The sequence below is a fragment of the Triticum urartu genome, chromosome 4 (assembly GCF_003073215.2).
Source record: "Triticum urartu cultivar G1812 chromosome 4, Tu2.1, whole genome shotgun sequence".
In the NCBI taxonomy this organism is placed as follows: Eukaryota; Viridiplantae; Streptophyta; class Magnoliopsida; order Poales; family Poaceae; genus Triticum; species Triticum urartu.
In genome coordinates, this window is record NC_053025.1 from 487613439 (window position 1) to 487628813 (window position 15375).

Consider the following 15375-nt stretch of genomic DNA (forward strand, 5'->3'; position numbering starts at 1 on the left):
TCATCTGCCCTAGAGGCAATCCACCACCACACTGGACTAGGGTATTACACCACAACGGTGGCCCGAACAAGTATAAACCTCGTGTCTTTCCGTGTTGCGAGTTCGTCGAGTTCGTCCGTGCGATCTTAGCGAGCTAGGGTGTAGATCGGTAGGAAGGAAAGACTTCGCGCGCACCCCAGTGTTTGAACCTTAAGGGTTTGCCAGAACGCCATGTCCAACATTTGGCCGCCAGGTAGGGCTGCGCCGTAGCTTCCCTTCAAACAGTTCGTTGCTCCGTCGCTCCGTCGTCTCCATGGTGGACGCTCGCCGTGCTCGAGCTGAGCGTCGAGCTGCCCTCACCGCTCGCGTCGCTCAGACGGCTCCCGTCGGCGGGCCACATCGCTGCTCTCCGCATCCCGCTGCCAACGCTGCCACCGGACCGGCGGGGAACGAGCAGCAGGTGTCCTCGCAGCATCCTTCGGTGTGGCAGGACAGCCGCACCGCCACTCCATCGCTGACCCCTGCCGGTTCTTCGTCTCACGCGCACCGCGCTCCCATGGAGGCACGGGCCGCACTCCTCGCGGCGTACGAGCTCCTGTGCTACCGCCCCATCGACGACCTCTACGAGGAGTGGCTCGACCGCGTCGCCGAGCTCGTCCGCGCCACAGAGGGCTCTCCGGCGCCTTCCCACTCTCTGCCTCCCCCTCAACCAGTCGCGGGCGACGGGGCTCATGGCGTGCCTCCACCACCTCAGCCCCAAGACGGCGCCTTGGCACCAAGGCGCGCGGCTCCGCGGTGTGATCCGCCACGCCCGGCGCCCGCGCGCGAAGAGAGAAACTGCCAAGAAATTCTGCGGCCGCGAGAAGCTGCGTCTGTGCTCCCCGCGCCACCTCGTCAAGACCACGCACTGCCCACAGCGGTGCAGCACGGACCTCGTCAAGACCAACCTCCACCTCCAAAGCGGGCCCCGGCTACCACGGCTGGCTACCGCGCCTTCACCCCCGAGCTGCGTAGCGTCGCCTGGCCGGGCAAGTTCAAGCCGGACCTGCCTCCTCGCTACGACGGTACCGCCGACCCCGCGGAGTTCCTGGAGCTCTATGAGCTGAGCATCGAAGCGGCCAACGGCGATGAAAACGTCATGGTGAATTGGTTTCCCATGGCTCTTAAGGATGGAGCTCGCTCCTGGCTCCTGAACCTGCAGCACGGCTCGATCTCCACCTGGGACAAGATGCGCGACTGCTTCGTCCCCAACTTCCAGGGCACTCGCGACCGCCCACCGGCCGCGGGTGATCTACGCCGCATCAGGCAGCAACTAGGAGAGACCCTCCAGAACTACATCCAACGCTTCAACAACACCCGCCTCAAGATCCCCACGGTCACGGACGAGGCCATCATCTCCGTGTTCTCTGACGGCATCCGTGACGTCAAGATGAAGGAAGAGCTCGCCATCCACGAGGAGCTCTGCAAATCTCAGGAGCTATTCAACCTGGCGACCAAGTGCGCAAGAGCTGAGGAGGGGCACCTCTCTCTCCTTGAGCTGCCAGTCGTGGGCGTAGAGGAGAAGAAGGCCAAGGCCAAGGACGTGAAGCGCAAGGAGGCAGCTGTGCTCGCAGTGGAGCCCGACATCAAGCGGGGCAGAGATCAGCCTGAGTCATCCAAGAACGGCCGACCGTTCTACACCTTCCACAACCTAAACACCAACAACACCAGCGACTGTCAAGAGCTCAGAGCCATATGAGAAGGACGCTACGGTCGACGCCCCGAGAGCAACAACCGGAGCAACGGCCATGGACGCGGACACTGGGATGACCGTGGCCCGCGCCAGGAGTGGCGCAACCGGCCTCATGAGGACCACTGGCAGGACCAACCTCGCGAGGGCGCCTGGAGGGACCCGCCGCGTGAAGATCGCCCCCAGGGCAACGCCGGTCTTCCCCCGCCACCAAGAAGGAACAACGACCACCACCAGGATGAGGGGGATGGGGGCTTCCAGGAGCCGCATGCGATCGCCTGCGTCTTGGGAGGCGCACAGGCCCCAGCCTCTCAGCGCACCTTCAAACAGTTCGCTCGCGAGGTGAATGCGACGCTCCCCAAACTCGAGGCCACGCGCCCGCTCAGGTGGTCCCAATGCGCCATCACTTTCAACTCGGTGGATCAGCTCAAGTGCGCAGCCACCGCTGGCGCCCTCCCTATGATGTGTTCCCCAGTCATCAGCAATGTGCAAGTCACCAAGACCCTCATCGACGGCGGCGCAGGGCTCAACGTCCTGTCCGTCGACACATTCGACAACGTCCAAGTGCCTTATGAATAGCTCCAGCCCACCAAGCCTTTCTCAGGAGTGACCGACGGCTCCACCACACCGATAGGGTAGGTCCGCCTGCCCGTCACCTTCGGGGAGCGCAAGAACTACCGCACCAAGCTCATCGACTTCAACGTCGCGCACATCCTCGGGTATGCAGCCCTGGCCAAGTTCATGGCAGTCACTCATCATGGCTACAACGTTCTCAAGATGCCAGGAAGCGGAGGAATCATCACGGTCCCGTGTGAAGAGAGGGATGTGGTGTGCTCCCTCGAGAGCGCCTTTCAAGCTGCAGCAATCGACGACCCTGACAGCAGAAATGAAGGCCCTCTGGAGGCCATCCCCAAGAAGAAGCAGTCGCGCCATGGAGGACCTCAGGAGGATGGCGTTGCGGCAGGAGCATCGTCGGGACCAGCGCTCGCTCCAGGGGCGCCTCCCTTCATCGCATAGGAAGGCGCGCCCGGCGCCCCTCCTCAGGTAGGGCTCAGGGGCTCTCTTCTGGAGGGCCTCAGACCTTGCCAACCTCACGGGGGAGGCGCTTGGGCACCACTTGGAGGCGTGCTTTGCGGCACGTGACCCTCAGGAGAGCACAGGGCAAGGAGTGCCCACCACTTAGAAGTTCATCACCAAGACCACCCAGGAACTGCAAGAAGCAAGAGCCATGCGCGGCGATAGCTGCCCACGAGGCATAGCTCCGCATCCTGGCGAGGATGCTGGGCTGCGTGTCTGCACCGACGTCCCAGGGCTCAACAGGGCCGCATCTCAGGAGCGTTTCTGGCCTTCGTGTGTGGGCCGCTGCGAGGGCCCGCCGCACAGCTACGTTCGCATGCCCTTTGGCTTGCGGAGCGTGGCGTCGGCCTATCAGCGCAACATCCGATGTGTCCTGGCAGCTCAGGAATCCAGGTACCACGACGTTTTGGAGGAGATGGAGACGGTCTTCAGGGAACCTCCCGAGCCCCCAGAGCCTCCCAAGGCTCAGGGTTCTGGCGGCTCATGAGGAGTCATTTCTTCAATGCACACCTTCAGCTGCACCAACTCTACTTCGTCTACAGAACCAGGTGACGTCTTCCAAGCTCGTTTAGCTGGGAGCGCCCCTCGGGCTGCATTATTCCCAGTCCACGTGGGTCCGTCCCTATGGCATGTATCCCTTTTGCTTACGTCTTTATCTTACCTTGTTGGGGGCGCCCCTCGGGCTGCATCATCCCCAAGCCGCTCGGGTCGGACCCGGTGGCACGCATCTTCCTTTCTCGCCAAGATAAGTCCCGCACTCGGATCGGCTAAATGTTTAGGCCTAACGGTCACTCACGCCTTGCCGCAACCCCGTTACGGCCACATCGACTCCCTTTCTTGCCTTACCATGGCTACTTGAGCGCTAAGGGGGACCTCCTGAGCATCGCGCCTCAAGGACTCTTACTGGACCTCGGGACGCACACCTCCTGGCCTTGACCATGGCACGCGACCTGGCATACCAGCGATGGCTATAGCCTGCCTAGGGACCGGGACCTATCAGCGTAGAGCAACAAGCTATCGCGGGGAAAGAAAAGGGGGACCGAGCCTTAACGGGACATGCGTTCACCAAATTCTCATAACATGGAAGATAAGCACAAAAGACATTACGGACCCTTACATACTCCCACGGGGTAATTCATGATTCTTCGCAGGAAACAAAAGCTGATACTAAGGGGAATCCTATCTACATCTTTCCGTGGTGGACACCATCATCAATAGTGGGCCAAGGGAGGCCGGCGCCAACCCCATCCAGATCGGCGGCGGCGACGGTCGGATGCTGCAGCTCTGCTCCGAGCGCGGCGAGAGCTCGGGGGCACGTAGCTGTCATCTCTCATCTCCGAGTCTCATAGAGCTCAAGAGAGCTGCTGGACTCCCAAGGGCTGCTGCTACTGGAATGGTCGCGAGCGGGACGCGCGTCAGCCTCACGCTCCTCTCCGGAGCAGCACTCCAGGCGGCGGCCCTCAGCATCAAAGACCTTGAAGAAGAGCGTGGAGACGCCGTCGTACTCAAAGTGGATCGCGAGGGTGCCCCTCGCACGGCAGACCCGCGCGATCTCGCCCCAGCCGCGAGTCATGAAGATCTTGCCGGTGGGAACTCCTTCGATCTCAGCTCCGGTCTTCGGGGCACTGCAATCGGTGTGCTGCAGCTAGAGCTCGAGAAGCCCCCTTGGTGGCATCACGTTGGAGAAGAACCACGGGAAGCAGATCCAGGAGCTTGGAGGCATCGGCGCCCACAGCACCAACTCGCGCGAGGAGTTCGCGGCGTGAACCCCAGGGGCGACGGCACGCGTCGCCGTGGCGCGGCGACCCCGGATGCGGCGTGGGTGGCGCTTCTCGTCACTTCGTCCTCCCGAGCCCTCGGCTCGGGCGTACAAGGGCAGCGGGTACCCCGGAGGAGGCCGCTCGCACCAAGGCCTCAACACCACCTGCATCGCCTCTTCATCACGGTGATGGATTGACCTTTCTTCGGCGGAAGAGGCCACGGATCATCACGGGGATCCTTTCCTTTCTCTTCAGTAGAAAACTTTCTGATGGGCGCCATTGTTGTCAGCAGTGGAGCAAGGAGGAAGAAGCAAGCAAGCAAGGAAGAGATGGGCGACGGGGGCTCCGCCCCCTCCCCATTTATAGCAAGAGAAGGCCAACCGGCATCTCCCACGATCGCAGGTAATGATGGTTTTCCTTGCATGTCGCAGAAACTTGTCAAGTCATGCAGTTGCTGAGGCAGCATGGGGAAGCGGAGACGCCCACGTCCAATCAACCGCCATGCGTCAACCGAGGCCGCAGGCTTTTGGGGCCCGCGGTGCTCCGAACTTGGCCATTGGCTTCGTCGCGAAGCCAAGCCCGAGCGCACCTTGGGCCCGGGGGCTACTATCGGCGTTCTGGGAACGGGGGTCCCCAGACTTGCCTGCCTACAGCCCATGGCGTGGCCAAGCCAGCAGGCCGTACGGCCCATCTTCATCAACAAGGCATCCAAGACCCTCACGAGGGTGCAAGCCTCGCGAGGCAGACGGCGCAAGACCTCCTCTGGAGTAGCCTAGCCAGGCAGGCTCACAAGGAGCGGAGATATCATGGCGGGGCAAACCTCATGAGGCCCTCGTGACGTGAGCCATGACGCACAACACCAGGCGGGCGCTAGCGCGCGCAGCGTCCTTGTTTCCTCTTTGGTGCTAAGGAGGCCAGTGCAGGCGAAGAGTACCGAGGCATCAGGCAAAGGTTGCTATATTGGTGCAACAAGACCAAGACCAGGAGGACGGCAAGACGGAGTTCATCGTGGAGCCCAAGATGGCGTCACCACCAGAGCTTTTCGCAGGCGATGACCACTTTTGTCAGGATAGCTTGTACTAGCTGTCCCCCTTCAAATTGGCCCACCGTTGTTGGCTCCCTTCCCGCTCGATATTTGGGAAGAGGACCAGGGCCTATATAAATAGAGCTAGGCACCATAGTAGGGGCATCTGATCACATCTCATCTCATCTCATCTCATCTTAGCTTGATCCAACCCGATCGGGAGCCTACTCACAAGAACACCTCAACCTCAGGAGGCTGTTCTTCCCTTGTACTGTTCATCGTCTGCCCTAGAGGCAATCCACCGCCACACTTGAGTAGGGTATTACACCAAAACGGTGGCCCGAACCAGTATAAACCTCGTGTCTTTCTGTGTTGTGAGTTCATCGAGTTCGTCCGCGAGATCTTAGCGAGCTAGGGCATAGATCGGTAGGAAGGAAAGACTTCGCGCGCACCCCAGTGTTCGAACCTTAAAGATTTGCCGGAACCCCACATCCGACAACGACGGAGACGTATCAGCGGGCGATGGAGGGGCTTTGGGTGGGCCAGGCTGGTCAGGAGCGGGCATGGCAGACTCTCGCAGCTAAATCATACACTACACACCATCTCTCTTTAGGAGTAGGTCGATGTGTCACTCTCTCTAACACACACATGCTGTTAACCACATGCACACACAGGCTGAGGTAAAATGAGTCTATATCCCAATTAATGAAGACTTGCATGTTACCATCCATATGTTACTACCTACTATGAAAGTAGTAACATAGACCAGTACCATATGCATGTTACTAGTCCAAGTTACTCACCACTAGCGCGAGCTGCGCTGTGGCGTGGTGGTTAGCGCGTGGCGCCTAAGGACTGCAGGTCGCAGGATCGACTCAAAAAAAAGTTACTCACCACTATGACCAGCCTAGCAATGTAACCAAACGCTCCTTACTCTGCCTTGTTATCTCCCCCGAAAACCCAATGCATGGAGAGCAACTATGTGTTGATGCATATGTGGCCCTGCATGGTAGCTAAAACGGCATCTCTTAGTTGTTGTGATTAATTGTTGCGTTTGGAGATAGAAATTAGGGCTTTGATTGGAGGAAGGACCGGTCAAGCTTCTCCTTCTCCTCTAATCTGCTTGCACCTCGTTTCGAAAAAAATCTGCTTGCACCTTGGTCCCGCTGCACCTTCTAACGTGACTTATTACACCTAGACGGAGGGAGTAGTACGAGATACGACGGCACACTGACTTAGGTCGAATACAAGTGCCCAAAATTGTGTGCATGTTATAATACGGATTCACTTAAAATAGTACGTGAGCGAACAGAGGGGTCAATTGGACAGTGTTCACGAGCAGTAGTGAGACGTGTGAGGTAAAATACACTGCTGGCGCTTTTAATTTTTGTTATTAATTTGTTTGATTCACCCTCTGACTGGTGCGACCCAACGTACTACGTGGAGAAAGGTAAGGTCACTAAGGCTGCATTATTTCTGTACTACCAACACTACTTTAAATCCCAAAAGACCTTACCACCAAAGCCACATGACACGATTATGATTTAAATCCCAAGGACCCCCATTCAAAAAAACACGGCATGCTTGTCACACGAATGCATGAATGTATTAAAGGTTATTTTCCTCTCATTAAACATAACGTCGGCGTGGTGTAGCTGGTTAGCCTATTCGCTCATCAAACTTGAGGCCTCGGGTTCAATAACTACACTTGAGCATAATTTTGTTTTTGTTCGACTTCTTTCTTCCACCCAATGACAGGTAGGCCCCGCATGACAAAGAGAGAAATATACCTGGGGCGGTGCCTGGAGGATTCTTTGACTGGTCAAAATGGATGGATACGGAGCTATACGATGTCGTAGTGACCGTATAATCACCTCATCATGTATACGTTGGCTGCAGCCTCAACACTTGTTTTCTAGGGTTTGCATTCTTCACACTCTCTCTCCAGTACATATATATACACGCTGGAGCCTCAGCGCTTATAGTTGCTCTCTTCACACTCTCTCACCCTCTCCAGATCTAAACGAGACTTCATTGGCCTATCTCTCTCCCCTCACTGCTAGTCAAAGAGCCGGAAGGATCCGTCCGCTGAGAAGGGAATGAGGCCTAACGCTATCACCGTCGGCAAGGAAGGGAATCCACTACCAGCGTAGCTGTTCTCTTTCACCCAGCAGCGGCGCGGGAGGGCCTCCGACCCCTTCTTCCTTGCCGCCGTACATAGTTTGGGCTGAACAGCCTCCGGTCGCCCACCGAACCCCACCCCAAGAACCTTAAGGTATAATTTACTTATTCCACATGCACTGCTGTAGCTGCATGTGGGCTTTTTCCGCTTCTGCACTTGAATCTAGGTGTTGGATCAAACAGGAAAATAGTGGGGAAAGTTGTATAGCATGAATCTAGGGCGTGGTTCAAAGAGGAAAGGAAGGGGGAAAGTACTAGTACATACTGGCTATACAACACCTATGTTGGTCGAAAAGGGGAAACAATGACAAACGCAATACGCACATCTGTAACGAACCGATCTTTTGTTTTGGGGCACAAGGCTGTAGAGTTTGAGCGGGACTAGATTTGCTGCGCTCACATAGGGAAAGGTGTCTAAAGATAACAAAACTGGGACCAACACAAATATGCTCCTTGGTTGTTTTTGTTCTTTGTTGCAATAGACTATGCATCACCCCTTCATACATCGGTAGATGCACATGGTGCTGGTGCGTCCACTGTCCCGTGCAACTCTTTAGTTGTTGTTAATCTAAGGCCCTGTTTGGTTAAAAACTCCCTAGTCCCTACCTGCTTGGTTTCAGGGACTAAACATGGACTAGAGGTTATTAAATGACATGCTAAAAGACCATGTTACCCCTAGTAATGAACTAATAGAGACAAGCTACGATGCGGGGCAGGGGCAACTGTTGGAAAAAGTCCCAAAAAGACTCTCCCTCGGGGTCTTCTTTCTTTAGCCCCTAAAAGTCCCTCCTATTTGGTTTAGATGGGACTGCCATGGAATTTTTTTAGTCCCTACACCAAAATGTCCCTGTAAACAAACACCCTTTAATAATGCCGCTGGAAAATTGATGCAATGCCACAGTTAAAAGCAAATTACATGTTTAACAAATTTTATTATTAATATAATATCTCTGTTAATATTAATCAATGCCACCGTTTGAGAAATGCTACTGTCTTGCTTTCTTTCCCATTTTGATAAGTTAGATGCTTCTTTTTGTTGGCTTCTATGTCATCCACCATTATTGACCACTAGTTGTTTCCTTTGCACCTCTGTGTAAACAGGGTTATCTACTTTACCTCGTTGCTATTGTGACCTTTTGTTGCACTGCACAAAACACTTTTGTTTTAAGAGTGTTTTGTGTAGTTCAACCAAAATGTCACACCGACAACGTTGCTTGATTGCTTGATCTTAGTGGAATTGCATAAGAGGAGATCTTACTTCCTATCCGTGTTGGCAAATTTGGTTCAGATCTTCTTCTTGTGAGTTGTTTGAATTCCGCGTCATGAGAGGTCAGTACTAGCCTTCTTTCACATGATTGTGCAGTGTGATTTCATATGTTGTGCTACTTGTACGCTAATGTTGCTTGATTTTAGGGAACTGCACAAATGGAGACAAGACTTCCAATCTGTATGTGCACCATAATATCCCATTGAGGTAAGATAAGGATATTTCACAACTGTTGGCCTGTATTTTTCCACTTTCATCTGAAAATTAATGTCTTTGTTTAGTGCTATACTTGTGCTCCCTAATTGACATGCCAAATCTTACATTGAAGGCGAAGCTTGTCTGTTATTGAACCAAGTGATGAAGGGGAAGAACAAGCGGAAGAAAAACAAAAATCAACTCCTGGTGCAGTAATGAAGCACTGGAACTGTGATGACACAAGTAATGATATAGTTTTGCATCTTAATTTATTGCTACGGCTGGAACAAGAAATTGTTTTGCCACTGATTTGATGCCACTCTTAATGTAATATGTAATTATCTCTACTTGTGCAAACAGGGATCTTCTTTGAAGATACCATATATTTTAGTGGAACTGCACAAGAAGATGTTGGAAACCTTAAACTAATTAAGGAGTATATAGTAAGCATGGCAACCACAATAGATAACAACAGATGGTTCCAGAGAAGTGCTTGATCTGTATGCTCTACACAATAAGCCTTCTGACAAAGGTTGGTACTCGCCCACGGATTTCATCCATATGATTGAGCTTTCTCATCTCTATTGTTGTTGTGCTACTATTCAGATACTGTCATGAGAAAGTGGTATTGTCCTTGAGAAGTGCTTCATCTGTGTTGTTTTAAATATTTCCTTTCCTTTTTTCGAGCAAACAGGGATGGTAGCATTTAGTTGTCCTCTTGTCTTTGCACAACAGGATCATCCTCCTCTGAAGAAGAATATGGAGTACGTGAAGTGCCTAGCTCCGATTATGCCAGGATAAAGAAGCCAAGCCTCTCTTCTTAAGAAGGGAGCAGTTGAAGGATGGTTACATTATTTCCCACAAGAACAAACTAACTTCAGCTCAGAAGGACTCACGGATCTGCATCTTTGTTGCAGTGATGGCCAGTATAATGTTGTTTTACGATTCCTTCTGATGAGTTCCATTTTTTTAAATGTGTGCTCTGCATGGATCATCTAGGTTGACGGTTTAAACTATCAATTCATAGTACAGTTTGCTTTATACTAATCACTTTTTTGTATTTATGCAAACAGGGGTGCTCAGCTTGATTTCAATGGGAACTGCAGAAAATGTTCACGAATACATCGAATATCCTTGAATCATTCATTTCCACCACAAGAAAGGAGATGCCGATATGTTCAAGGCGTTGCAACATATAAAGGCAAAATCATACAAGCTACACACGAATTTGGTTGATCTTGGTGGAACTGCACAAAAAAGAACAGCTGGTTTATTTAACACGAGGTGCCATGTCAATGTCCGAACTGATGGCAAACCCTGCCCATTCCACAATCATAGGCATTTGATATTATGGAATGGGAAAACCTTGTCAAAGTTTGCTCATTGATGTATGCAAAACAACACGCATTTGGCATTTTGGAATGGGACAACCTTGTCAAATTTTGCTCATTGATGTTAGCAAGAAGACATGCGTTTGATATTTTTGAATGGGACGCCCTTTGCTGTTAGCAGCATCTATCGATTTTTCTTTATTCTTTAGTTGTGAAGTAAATATTGGCTCTGACATGTGAAACACTGAGATGCATAATCATCGATTGTTTTAAATGTTCTCTATGAATTGCTAGGCCTATGTGTTGGTTGCAATGTACAGGAACGCTAAAATTTGTACTCCCTCTGTTCCTTTTTACTTAGCATATTAGATTTCTTTCAAGTCAGTTGATTTTACATTGTGAATGTTGATACTTTTTTCTGAAGATTGGTCAAAGTAGAGATACTTTGACTTCAGACAAAACTTATATGCAGACTAAAAAGGACCGGAGGGAGTACATGTGAAACTACTGCAAATGAGTTGATCACCCTGGGAATAATGCTAGTACGTATTGTTTTGCATGTTCATCCAATGCCAGTGACACAAGAATTCAAACAAATTGAACTAAATTCATTCATACACTGCCGGATTTCATATAAACATGCCGGATTTCATTACATTTCATACATTCTTAGCCGAACAGAAGCTTCTTCTCCAGCGGACTGAGTTTCAATGACATAACAGCAGGTGCAGTTGCATCACTTACATGTGGGCCAGATGCCTCTTGGGCCCACATGCCAGTGACCCAACTTCACGTGCAGTTAAGTAACTGATGGAGCGTCCTTCTCCAACATAGCTCTCCGACTCCACGTCGCCGCCAAGAAGCTAATCGGCCGTCAATGGTCAACCCGCCTAGCTTGGCTTCAACCGGAGGGTAGCAGGGGTGGCCTTACTTGGACCCGAGCGGCGGCGCCCAACCGTGTTCTACTCTTCCTTGTTTTTTGTGTGGCGCGGCCTCGTTGGCAGCGGGGTGGGGCCTCAACAGAGCCGGCGATGTCCTCTGTCTCATTGCCGGTGGGGCGGCGCCTCGGTGGAGTAGGGAAAATCCCCCCCTTCGTTGCCGGCAGGGTGCGGCCTCGGCTGAGCCGGTGATGTCCTCTGCCTCATTGTTGGCGGGGCGGGGCCTCGGCGAAGCCGGTGGTGTCCTCTGCCTCGTTGTTGGCGCCGCGGGGCCTCGTCTTAGCAGGGCCTCGTCGACGCCAGCAGAGGAAGGACTCGTCGGAGCCGGCATTGTCCTCTGCCTCGTCCTCGGTCTCGCCAAACAACGCCTTACCCGCTTCATAGCCCTCTTTGTAGGCGGTTGCAGCCTTTGCCACCCGCATGCGGTACTGCCAGCGCTCGAGGCAGCCCTCGTGGGCGGAGCGGTACGAGTCGAGCAGCACCTCCTACTCCGCACGCTCCGCGGTGATCTGCTCCTCCGCCTGCAGGTGCTCCTGGAGGAGATGGTGGTTGTAGGCGGCGTCGGCCTATGCCTCCCGGAACTTCTCCTGACGCTTCTGGCTCACCGTGTCCATGTATTGGGCACGGGCCTCGCCGATGGTCATGGTGCAATGTGTCGTGGATCAAAGACTGACAGTAGAATGGGGGGTAGGTATTAGGAGGCAAGATCCTAGCTATGGCGAAGTTGTACACACGAGTTTTACGAGTTCAGGCCCTTCGCGGAGGAAGTAATAGCCCTACGTCTCGGTGCCCGGAGGCAGTCGACTGAATTATGTATGTGTGTGTTTACAGGGGGTGTGAACCCTTGTGACAGTGGAGGGGGTGGATTATATAGAGTGCACCAGGACCACAGGCAGCCCACGTTACAAAGGGTTTAAAGTACATTAAGAAGGAGGCGTTACTGGTAACGCTAGCAATTAAGTGATATAAATGCCTATTAAGTCTATGAAGTAAACGTCCGACCATTGCCCTGTAGAGTGACTTTAGGCCTTCTGCCATCGAGTGATAATTGTTGCGGTCGAGTGATTTTGAATCTTCTGAGTGGAATGACTTGTAGTCGAGTGGATGATGCTATCCCTTGAATGTTTCTGGTTTTAAGATGGTGTCCTAGGGGAGGGTGTCTAGGTCAGGCCTATGAGCCTACCCTAGGTACATAGCTTCATCATTAGCCCCCGAATGGTTTAGGGTTTGAGTGGAGAAGGAGTTGAGAACACCTCCGATTCAATTTTCGCGCTTCGGAAGCGCCTTATGGGGTCCAAATGAACAACCGTGATGACTTTAACTTATTTTTCAGTCGCCTTGATCCATTCTTGGTTCTGCCAAGTGAACATTACTGTGATGTTTTGAGTACTGATATGAAAGAAATCTTCCGTCTGACAGGTTTCCCTGCTGCTCGTAGATATCGTGGGATTTGTATTTTGGGGAAGCACGCAGGGCGGAGGAGGCCGCAGTAATCAGATGGGATTAGGCAAGGCCGCCTCGATCACTGCTCCACCTTTTTCACCATGTATCTCGCGCACGACTATTGCGGGATTTGATAGGATCGTCTGGACCCACAGGTCAGCCACTCGGAAGCGGCCTCATATAAGGTGCCAGATTGGGGTTTTGTGCACATCGCGTCCCCATTCTCCTCCTTTCTCCTCCGCTCTCTCTGCCATACCCAACTCTACACCCGGAATCGCTGCTCTGTTCGAGTTTCGCCCGTGGCCATGGGGAAGGAGAATACGGTGGCTCTGGAGCGCGTGAAGAAGGTGACGACGAAGGCGAAGGGGAAGAAGTCCAGCCGGGGCGGATCTTCGTCGAGGTCCGGCCTGCCGCGCGACTGGATCCAGGGCGACTGGATTCGGTCGACGATCAGTCAGGACGACATCGATGATCTGGTCGAGGGGGGCTGATTCCCCACAAATCGGTGCGGCTCTCGGATGGCGAGACCGAACCGCATCCTCGAGAGGGTGAGTGCGTTCTCCACGCCACCCATGTTGACCGTGGATTTTCTTTGCCTCCCCATCCTTTTTTCCGAGGATTCTTGAACTTCTTTGGAGCACAACTCCACCATTTACTCCCAACACCATTGTACATCTCGCTGCCTATGTGTCAATGTGCGAGAAGTTCTTAGGTTATAGGCCACACTGGGGTCTTTTCAAGCACATTTTGACGTGTCGTTCCCAGTCGGTCAGGAAGGCCAACCCGAGTGACGAGAGGGCGCGCATGATTCAGATGTGTGGGGATCTTGGGATTCAAATGAGAGGTAAAAGCACTTTCCCAGCCATGATCCTTCCTGGGTCGGTCTGAGGATGGCAGTCGACCTGGTTTTACTACAAAGACCAGCCGATTCTAGGTCAGTCGACCGGACTTCCTGCTTTTTCCATGGCTCGGGTCGAGAAGCCCTACGCCTTGAAAGTGATCCCAGAGGAGAAGGCGCAGGTGAAGGTGTTGGTCGAGCGGGTGGTCTAGCTCGTCCGGGATGGCGTGACTGGTATGGATCTGTTGGAGGTCTTCCTTAAATGACGCATCCAGCCGCTCCAAGCCCGTGACCATCCGATGTGGATGTACTCGGGTATTGAGGATTCCACTCGGATCCACCCGGAGGAGGTCGACGAGGACACGGTGGAGAAATGGCTGAAAGGCATCACTTGCAACAAGGATAACCCTAGGGGGTCCAGGAGAGTCCCTCCATTCGACTATTCGTGCCAGCCAGACCAGGTCCGACTCTGGATTGCCGAGTGTTCTCTTGATTCATTATGTAATCGCTTGTTGAAAACCGACTGATTTTTGCTTCGCTTGTTATCTTTCAGGCCCTTACTGAGATGTACTCGATGCCCAACGGGGAGCAAGAGCAGGACCCAGAGCGGGAGGCGAGCGGGGGCGAGAGCGGCGAGTGGCACTTTGACAAAGAGGAGGACGAGGAGAGTGACGACCAGAGTGATGAAGAAGAGGTGAACTCACATCCTCGTAGGGAAAAAAGATCCAAGCACACTCACGACCCGGCAAGCATCCGCGACAAAGCGACCGCACCGGCTGGACAGTCGTCGAAGCGCCCTCGGACGTCTTCTCTAGTGCCGACTGAGAGGGCACTGAAGCAACCGAAAGCTGCATTGTCTCCAGCGCCGACTGATAAGGTGCCAAAACAACTGAAGGCTGCATCATCCAACCCGCCGAAGGCTTTGCCCAAGATCAAAGTGGCCATTCCTACTGTCTCTGGGTAATAATCAGACCTGATTCTTTGGTTGACTCGGTGCGATAGACGTGACCGACTGAATAGAAATTTGCAGAGCTGCTACCTCCGAGACTTCCACCCACAAGTACGAAGATGAAGAGATGGAAGATGCAGTCACCTCCAACCCAGGTACAACTCCCGTAATCCTGTCCTTGGTTACTTGGTCGATTAAATTTTGACGACTGATCTGGGGTCGACTGATCCCTTTGCAGCCCCTCCCAATATCATTGAGCTTCCAGATGATGACGAGGACGTGCCGTTGAGGCCCAGGAGGAACAAGAAGACGTCAGCTGGCAAGACATCCCAATCGGAACCGGCGGCAGAGCCAGTAGTTCAACAGCTTGAAGATGTGAGCAGGGTTTCTGTTACTTTTGCTGATCCAGTGTTGAGTGTACGCCCCACATCGTCGACTGTGCCAATGCTTGCTTCAACCATCCAACTTCATACCTCAGAACTTCAAGCTGCTGTGTCTGGAACGTCAGTCCCATTCTTCACCACCCATCACGTTCCAGAAAGCCAGGCAGACGCCGCTGCGGAAGCCATTCGCCAGGCTAGCATAATGATGGAGCAGGTGAAGGTGGTGCACGAAAATAGTCAGGCTGCTTACAATGCCAGCGTGGCCCTTTGATCCAATGTCC